At 36.4% G+C, this 9,760-nt stretch overlaps 1 long non-coding RNA gene across 1 annotated transcript in view; it reads right to left on the reverse strand.

Moving 5' to 3' along the window:
• LOC112481897 overlaps nucleotides 1–7,746 on the reverse strand; it is a 14,895-nt gene extending 7,149 nt beyond the window's left edge. The window contains exons 1-4 of the long non-coding RNA XR_003047124.1: nucleotides 7,664–7,746; nucleotides 3,568–3,713; nucleotides 1,167–1,623; nucleotides 116–242 (exon numbers count right to left, since the gene is read on the reverse strand). This is a non-coding gene — a long non-coding RNA (uncharacterized LOC112481897). The remainder of the gene's footprint in view (nucleotides 1–115; nucleotides 243–1,166; nucleotides 1,624–3,567; nucleotides 3,714–7,663) is intronic.
• Nucleotides 7,747–9,760: the final 2,014 nt, after the last annotated feature.

Genomic DNA, 9,760 nt, shown 5'->3' on the forward strand with positions numbered 1-9,760 from the left:
CGGCATTTTAAAAATCACAGAATATTCCAGAACATGACTATTACCCTCAAGAATAACAATTTGGAAGTTTTTGTTAGTAGACATATATCATCCCATTGAGTAAATTCAGACTTACCTGACTTCTCCAAAACCTGTTTCCAGAACTTCATAGGGATTGGGAGAGTGGTCTGATACGTGCAAAGCTTCATCTGAAAGTGTTCTCTCTCCCTTCTATCATGAGCAGTCTTCCTCATTCAAATCTTCTGACAAAAGTTAGGATAAAGTATGATTTATTAATATAGCAAAGTCATTACAATTCTGAGCTAAAATGTTATTGGAGCTTTCCCTAGCTACTGCTGTTTAAAGAAGTCTTTAAAAACCAATTTACTTCCACCCAGTCAAGTTTTCTCCACAGATAATTGGTTTTCATCATATGCACAAAAAGCATCAGAGTAGTCGGCACGTATGAGGCATTTAAATATTTTCGAATAAAAGCATGCATGTACTTAACGTTTGGGTGCCCAAACCCACACCTCCATTTGACTCTGTATCACTGACCATTAATGCTCTTCTAACATGAGAGAAAGAACTGTGAATATTGTAAGGGCTGCACAAGCAACCAAGGTAGTCATTAGTAGTAGTAGAAGTTCAATAAAGTTAGTGGGTGTCATATTCTTTTATTTTAAACAAGTATTTTATTGTAAAGCAAAGTATTCTCCCTGCTAATTGTGCTGAATTTTTGCAAACTCACAACCAGAACACTTGTGCTTTTAGTTTCATAGCTTTAATCATTTCACTGGGAAAAAAAACCTCAAATCTTTTTCTAATCATCATTTACACAACGGCCCTTTTAGGACTTATAGAACCTGTCTCAGTTTATTATTATCATCAAAAGTGTGTTTGAGATGCTAGTGCAGAATTGCTAATTGTTCATAAGTACCTTGAAACATTAGATTAGCAATGTTTATAATTGTCTAAATACAGCATGACGATATGAAATCAATTACCATGCACATCAATCTTTGACATTTCAATGCTTTACAACTGTAGTAAAGTTTCCATAAACTTAAAAAAAGAAAGCCACAGTTTCTATTGCCTGAAAACCTAACCAATGAAGGTGTGTTTAATTGTAAACATTGCAGAAATAGGCATAGTAGCATAAACAGTGCTGAAACAGGTCTACTTACTTGAATATTTATCCTCCTCTGATTTAAGACTATCCTTGAATTTGCAGAATTTCAAATTTGAGAATTTTTCAGTGTCGTCTTGACCCCACAGTCCTTCCTCCACAGGAGAACTATTATCATGTAAAAAGTTCTCTATTTCAACAACCATACAACTATCTTTAAAAAGTCACTTAACTTCTGAGAACTGACGAGATATCCTCAAACTTCTTCCGTGACACAGGTGTCTGCTGCTGTCTGCCGTCTGATCACATTATCAGAGTTTGTATAGTCACAATCGCCTTCATTTTTTCCCTCCTGGGGTTCCAGGGTGCTGAAGTGAGAATGGCTCCTCCCTGGTATTTATTTGCTTTTTGATCAAAAGGAGGTTAGCGTTTTGTTTTTGTTTTTGTATTTCAATTCAGATCAGAGACAGACATAGTTTTCTAAGTTGAATTTAGGTCTGAAATTTGTTCCATTTCTGAATGAAAAACAAACCAAAATAAAACACAGAGCGAAACAATTCGGTGTGCCTGATTCCATCAAGTCACTGTGATTTGAAAGAAAAAGACAATCAAATGAGAAAAGAAAGGAAACATTCTAAGCAAATTAGTTTCTTCGCTCAGTCCCACACCAGCCCCTTAAACCCCCGACCTCTGTGCAGACCACATCTCATCCTCCTCCTGTTGAATAGTAACTCTTTCTGAATAGACAGCACTTAATGAAGCTAAGGTTACACTGCTTCCAGTTGGCATTTGCGGTGATAACAAATCAGAAATGATAGCATCATACAGATTTATGAATTTTTTACCCCTGCAGTCACAAACATCAGACGTTTACTTTATAAAGAGAGCTTTTAGATCCTTCCTGCAGTTTCCATAGTGATTTCATTTTTCCCTTTTATCACAGATTGGCTGAAGAGCTGCTACCCTTTGTGCTTTAAAAGGCTCGTGCTACCAACTGTCGATATGAAAGGTAGCTGAGGCAGAGACGCAATCTATACTGCCAAAAATAATTGAAAAAGAGACATGTTGGTGAAAGGTTCCAGAAGAATTTTTTTTTTTCTGTATCAATGTGATAGTACAGGAGAAAATAATTTTGCCTCAATTCTCGTAATTACTTTGAGTTAAATGTAGTTGTCTTTTACGCTGTGTACCATCCTTATATTAAAACACTCATCATACAAAACATAATCCTTTCATAAAAGAGTTTAATATAGCTCACAGTGTTCTAAGTGTCTGGGCTTGTTAAACATAAAAGTTCATTATGAAAACATTTTCACTTCAGTTACTTTAGTTTCGGCTGCAATGTTTATTTCAGTGTTTATTCTTCTCTTATGTCTCAGCTGATTCAATTTTATTTTATTTTATTTTTTTCTGTTAGGAAAAGTACCCTGCAGTTTTAAATTAATCTAGACTGTCCATAGCAAAATAGTTAAAGCCCGTAGAAGAAATCGTGCATTTCTTTTTAGCATTTAATAAAGTGAGGGCTTTAGTAAAGTCTAGCATTTAATTTATTTCTACATTGTTTCATGTACTTCCTCTCCCTATTAAAATTGGGCATTGAATGAGTTTTAAATGTTATACTGATTTTTCTTTCAACTCCTGTATTATTTAATAATGTTAGCATCTGAATAATCCTAGTCATAGGTTGCTATAATCCTTAGAGAAATGTCTGCTCTCTAACTACTTATTAAATATACTGAATTCTTGTCTCGATGCTGTAGATGTTTAACAAGTAAACTTTTAGCTCTGTATATGCTTTTTAAAACTGTGAGGAAAATAACACCACTGCCAATTACCATTAAAGTTCATGTTCTATTTATATTTATTAAACTATTGAAATGGCCATATATATAAAAAAAAATTGTCTTTTTAGAAACAATTTCCTATGGAAGTTCTTAAGATATAACATATTCTTGTATATTTCATATTAAAACCCTTGACTTTCTATAAGGTATAGAGATCTATGGGCTCCACCCTACGGTTATTAAGACATCTACTTTATTCCACTCATACTTTTATTTTAATTTTAAGAACATGTAGCCTAAATAGGATAGCTATTTCCAAATTTTTATTCAGTGTAAATAAAATGATATATCATAATAAGGTTTCTTCTTTCTGTCACGCTTTCGTCAGAGAAAATAAGCTCAAAAGTAGATTTGGAAAGAGAAAAATATAAATTGACAATATTGTGAGAATTCTAAGAGATGATGAGGTAGGTACACGTATAACAGGACATAATTTTAGTTAAGCTCTTTGAGGGTCAAAGAGTAGGGATTCCGTTGACTTACCTTGTCTAATGGCATAGTTAAGTGTAAGAAGACACAAAGTAATAACTAACATGGAAATCTCACATCGACCTACAGAATCATACTTCTAAACTTCACACAGACTAAGATGGGAATCAAAGAAGTACTAGAGACCTTGTCAGCTAAAATTTATGGATTTGATCGTTGAAAAAATTCTTCTTGAACATGTCGCATACCGGACACTTCGGTAGATGTTGTGGGCATGTATATCTCCATTTGTGAACAAGAAGCATTACCCTTGCCTTCACGGAGCTTCTAGTCTGGGGAGGAAATGGAGGAAAAAATAAGTGGCAAGCAAATATATATAATTGTATTAAAGAAGATAATAGTGCCTCTGAGAAAAACATCAGTAGTCTGAGACCTAAAGAATGAAGCTGCCACACGTAGGCTGTGTGGGAGGAGTGTTCCAGATACAGCGAGATTATTCTACATTTGAGGAAATAAAAGAAGACCAGAGTGAATATAACAAGGTTAGCAAGAGTGATGACAGCTCATGAGTTGATTAAAGAGGGAATACACTGTGATTGGAGGTCAATTCAGTTCTAAACATAAGGGATTATCATTACAGAGTTTTAAGCAGAGGAGCGATATGATCAAATTTTATTTTTTAAGATCATTCCAGATGCCATGCTTAAAATCGATTGGAACAAGATGAATGTAGAAACAAGAAAATAAATTAGGAGATGACTATAGAGACCCAGTATTGAGATGCTAATATCCTGGACTGGGGGTGGGGGTAGTGTTGTTAAAATGAGAAGATAAAGATGAATTTGAGTAGTATGAGTAGAATTGTCAGCATGTGGAGATGAATAAGCTGTGGGTGGTTAGTCAGAAGCAAGAGCCAACAATTTCCTGCTTATTGTGAATGGGACTATGGATAAAGAATACAGAGGAAGGGAAACACTTGATGGGATGGGAAGAGCAAAAATTCAGTTCTAGATATGATGATTTTAAACATCGATGGATGTCTCTGAGATATGGGCTGGGTTGGGAACATAAATTTATGCGTTGTCATCAAATAGATATATTTAAAGATATCTCCTTTTTTCTTCAGGGGGGCGAAAAAAAAAACACCTAGGAAAAGTCTGTACGGAGAGAAGAAAATGAGTCCTAAGCTATAGACATGAGAAATATCAACATTTAAAGTTACAAGAATAGGAGGAATTGAGAAATAACCAAAGAGATAGGGAAAAACAAAAAGATCATGGTACCTCAGAAGCTGAGGAAAGGAGTTATTATTTCAGAAAAGATGGAATGGTCAACTGTGCAGAGTGTTGCTAAGAGGGCAAATAAGACAAGAGTAGAAAAGAGTATTTTGCATTAAGTGTTCACTGGTGACATAAAATGCTAGAGGTAGGAGTTACATCAGAATGGGTTGAGAGATGATTGGGATGTAAGAAAGAGAGATCTCACATTTAGACAAATCTTTGAAAAGTTTGGTGATGAAAGAAAGTATATGGTACAGTAGGGGAGGAAACAGAGTAAAGAGAGAATTTTCTTTTTTTTCAATATCAAAGATTCTGGAGCATATTAATAGTGATGGGATTAATATATTCATAAAGAAGGGATTATTGATTGAGGAGGAAAAGAAAATGAAGAAAGAACTGAAGTCTTTGACAAGGCAACAAGGGATGGGATTTAGGGCACCAGTGGAAGGGTTGGCTTTTTCTAGGAGAAAGGACATTTCCATCATTGTAACAGGAGAGAAAGAGAAGATAGATTGTAGAGCCAGGGAGGTGTATAGATTTGGTGTATAGATTTGGTGGTAAGAACTAGGCCATGAGTTCTTGACTGACCAAGAGCTTCTATATTCTAAATAAATTGTGAGTCCTGGTGATCAGCTAAGAGCAAAGGGAAAAAGAGAGGAGGTGGGAGTTTGAAAGGAAAGCATAAAACATGTCAACTTGTGTTAAAAATTATTCATAACACTTGTTAAAAGCAGTAAAGAAGACTTTATTTGAGAGAGACTGTTGTGGTGGTTTTGCAGTAGAGGAGAGAGATCAGCTTGCCTCAGAATATAAAGACTAAGAGAAATCATCAAAGATAAGAAGGATTCTGGCTAACTTGATAGGATTCTTGCTGAAGGCAGGCTGGGATGATAAGATATCAAGTGGGTGGATGAGGAATTTGATCATATATCCATGGTGATCATATACCAAGGGTGGTAAATTTTCACTAAACTGACCTAGCAAGTTCTTGCTAAAACTTGACCAAGTGAGCCAAAAAGAGAGCCCAGGGTCACAGCCTAGTCACAAAAGGCCTCAAAGGAGCCTGTCCTGGGTTTAGTCATGGAGAGTGTCTTTTGTCACTGGTGGGGTAGAAATGAGTTTACTAGATAAATATAGAAAGGTTGTCAGGCAGATTCGAGATTTATGATCTTGAATTTAAAGTGAAACAGAATTCTAAATGCATGTTTAATTTTTTTCCCCAATGAACTTTAACTGCTTGATTTGAGAAGGTACTAGTCTGGGACTTTGCCAAGAAAAACAATATAGAGAATTAGATAAAGCGAATTGGGAGCATTTGCTAGGCCATAGTTATATTAATGAATTATGAAATCCTATCTTGGGAAGGAGGGAGGAGAAGCCTTTCCTCTCTTCTCAGGAATGAGAATGGTTATGGTCCATGAATTGAAGGTCTTGATGAGATTGAAGACTGAATGAATAATTGAGATGGAAGGATGGGAGATGGTGGTCTGAAAATGAGATATTTGAAATTGAGAAATGAGGTAGTATAGTTTCCATCAGGGCCAAGAGTAATGGCCATAAGAGTATATAACTGAGACTGAGTAGAATAATAGGCCACTGGCACAAAGGAAGTTAAGTATCTGAGAGGTATATGGGGTCAAGAAACAAGTTTGCCTTTCTGAAACATAGTGAACATTTCCTGAATAAAGGACTCTTGGTAAAGAGTAATGTGTCCTAGAACAATGTTCTTAGCAAGCACTTTCCAACCAGATCATAAGGGTGATAAAGCGATATTTGGGAGGGAGGAAAAGGCCCAAAAGTGTGGAGAAGAAGCTATGTATGTCTGATAGTGATCAGTAAAAAAGAAGTACTTGAGTTCTCAAGTAACAGGAAATATGTCACAAATAATATAGGCACCCTCTAATACATACACATCAATGAGCAACATTTGGGCAACAAATCGAAATGGAGCATTCAATGAAGGAAGCAAATATGATCCTGAAATATAACTGATGTTTGACATATCAACAATCATGATTTGACTATGGAAATGAGAAGGTATACTTTGCTCAAAATAGAAGTGGTGGACGTAAAAGACAAGGTGTCAAGAAAGAGGAAGCCAGCCGAGAACTGCACAAACCTACAGGTAGAAAGACTCAAATGAAAACGAGAGAGGAAAAAAAAACCAGGAAGAATAACGTTACTGGAATGTCCTGTAGATTTCTCTTTTGGAAAACATAATTTATAAAATAGTTATAGAGGAAAGACACAATGATAATTAGTAACTAATGATCTTGACTTGTTAAGAAAGTCTAATTCAAGCAGAACATTTGAATAACTCCTATTCGATCCTTACAATATTTTTACCTCTCAGATGATGGAGTAAGCAGTGACTGGGGTAGATTCCCTGAACTTCATTCCAGTCCATAAGAAAGCACTGAATTCTTTAAAAACAAAAATGTATCAAGATATGTGTTTTGATGGAAACCAAAAGTGGACCTTAAGTACCAAAGGTGATTTTTTGGGGGGTTAAAGTGATGGTAGCCTGGGAAGAACTTCCCTAGTTCTTGTGGTTTATAGTAGCCACAGAAGGGAAATGTGTACTCTATGTCTGCAGACTTCAGGATGCTTCAAGGAAGTGTAGATGGGAGTCTGTGTGTTCCAAACGGAACGCAAGACAAAAGATGTCTCAAGGATGACGAGAAATTCTTAGAACCTCAATTCTGGCAAGAAATAAAATGATGAAAAAGAAAAACCAAGGAAAATTTGAAGAAAGTAGTATTGCTTAACAGAGTACACTTTAAAAGTGCTTGATTAAATAAAGGCATATACATATATAAGAGATGGAAAGAAAAGCATATGTCCAAGGATGGAAAGAATAGGAGGGCTAAGACCTGTAAAATGCTGTCAGGAAGAAAAAGGCCAGAATGAGTTGAGGTGTGTAAAAGTGCAAAAAATGAAACAGGCTTTTCAATCTTTTAAATCCGTTTTTCTGAGGTAAAATAAGAGAGAGATCAACTCACTATTTGGGGCAAATGGAGTCATTCACTCATACGGTTATCCAAAAAGCTTTCACAGCGTCCCCACTGTGCAGCAGGCATTGTACAAGCACGAAGTTAGAAAGCACAAACCTTGTCCTTGAATCAAAATGATAGCAAAAAATTTTAAAGTAACAGTTACTAATAAGTGAGTGCTTACCATGAGACAGACACTGTTTTAAGCAATTTCCATGCATTAGCATTGGACCTTATTAGCAACTCTGTGGGTAGGTATCAATATTATTTCCTTTTACAGATGAGGGTTCTGATGTCATTATTTAAATTATTCAATATCACACAATTCATATAGAAGGGGCAGGGTTTAAATCCAAGGTGTCAGCCTGTAAAACTCATAAGTCTCTTATCAAAGACTCTTAGAGTCCGATACACGTTAGAATTCAGAATTTCTTTTGAACTTTAAAAATATAAGACAACGTATATACTTTTATTTTATAACATCCCCAGTATAGTCTGTGGCAATGGCTATGATCAATTTAATAATAATTTTGTAGTAAAACATATTAGTTTTAATTCTAAATGGGATAACAAATAAAGATTGTAAACTCTGTACATCAGCTCAGGTTAAGTTTTGTGGCCCAAAGCTTTTAGTATAAATTTATTTAGCAAAAGAAGAGAGGAGAGAGAAGAGAGGAGAGAGGAGAGAGGCAGCGGGGGGGGGAGGAGAGACAGACAGACAGACAGACAGACAAAGAGAGACAGAGAGAGAGAGACAGAGATAGAGACAGAGACAGAGACAGACAGAGAGAGAAGGAAGGAAGGAAGGAAGGAAGGAAGGAAGCAAGGAAAAAGGAAGGAAGGAAGGAAGGAAGGGAGGAAGGAAGGAAGGAAGGAAGGAAGGAAGGAAGGAAAAAGAAGAAAAGTTGGTTTCAGTTCTTGTCTAATTTTGGAATCATAGATAAAGGATTACGGACTTATATTCTACATAAATCACAGAAGGATTAAACACGGGTGAAATGAAACATATTTCACAACAGTTTAGCTGGGGTGCAGGCGAATCAGAATGAGAGACTGGAAACTAGCACTGTGGTGGGATCCCAAAGACCACTTGCCATGTCAAGAATTACCCATTTAGTTGTTATATTTTAAGAAAGTCCAGAGAATACTAGAAATGGGCTTGGGGCTGCCAAAGAGACAGTGAGTGGAAATACTGGGTGGAATGGTGACCTTGAGGCAATAGCTTTTCTAAAACAAACAACAAGAAAGATTTTAAGACAGGACCTTGGAGAGAGACCATTATATTATATATACCATTTCAGCATCGGCTATTATAAATATATGCATAGAATCGTACAGCAAAGAGAAGGAACATCTAATACGTGGGACTGGTTGTAGGTGGCTGGAAGGGGGTCAGATAATGTTTTTTTATTACTCTTAATACTTTAATAATAATAAAATTGATAGCAAACACTGACATGAGCTCTTATACAAGCCAGGTATGTTCTAAGTATTTTATATGTATTAACTCATTTAGTCTTCACATCAGCTCTGGAAGGGGATACTACTATTATCCCCACTTCACAGATGAGAAAACTGAAGCACAGAGCAGTTAAAAAACTTTTTGTGCGCTAAATGGTCACGAAGTGTTGGGGCCATGGTTTGAACTTAGACAGTCTGGCTCCTCAGTCCATGAGAAAATCCATTGGAGTACATACCATATTGTAAGTGCAGCTTTACATACCACTCCCTCACATGGCCCCAAGGCTCTGAGTTTGGAACCAGGTTTCATTCATTTCCATATCCCCTGCACAGTGCCTAGGTCAGAGTAGGTACCTAATATCGAGTTGTTGTTATTGCTGTCATTATATGAAATAATGCTGGAAAGATTCTCAATAGTTAGGAGGATTCTAGACAGAATGTAGTGTAAGCAAAGGTGGAGAAGTCTTTGGCAGCAGCTCCTTTTGTGATTCCTTCTTCACCACTGAGGATAAAAATCTTCAGGTTGAAAGGGGTAGAACTTACAGGATGTGCAGACTCCAAACACTTCGTGCATCAGTCCAGTAGCATAAGTGTGTGAAAATGCTAGGTTAAGAGAGTAGAAAGCTTAATGAGGGCCGGGTGGAC

Source organism: Pteropus alecto, unplaced genomic scaffold (assembly GCF_000325575.1).
Source record: "Pteropus alecto unplaced genomic scaffold, ASM32557v1 scaffold94, whole genome shotgun sequence".
Lineage (NCBI taxonomy): Eukaryota > Metazoa > Chordata > Mammalia > Chiroptera > Pteropodidae > Pteropus > Pteropus alecto.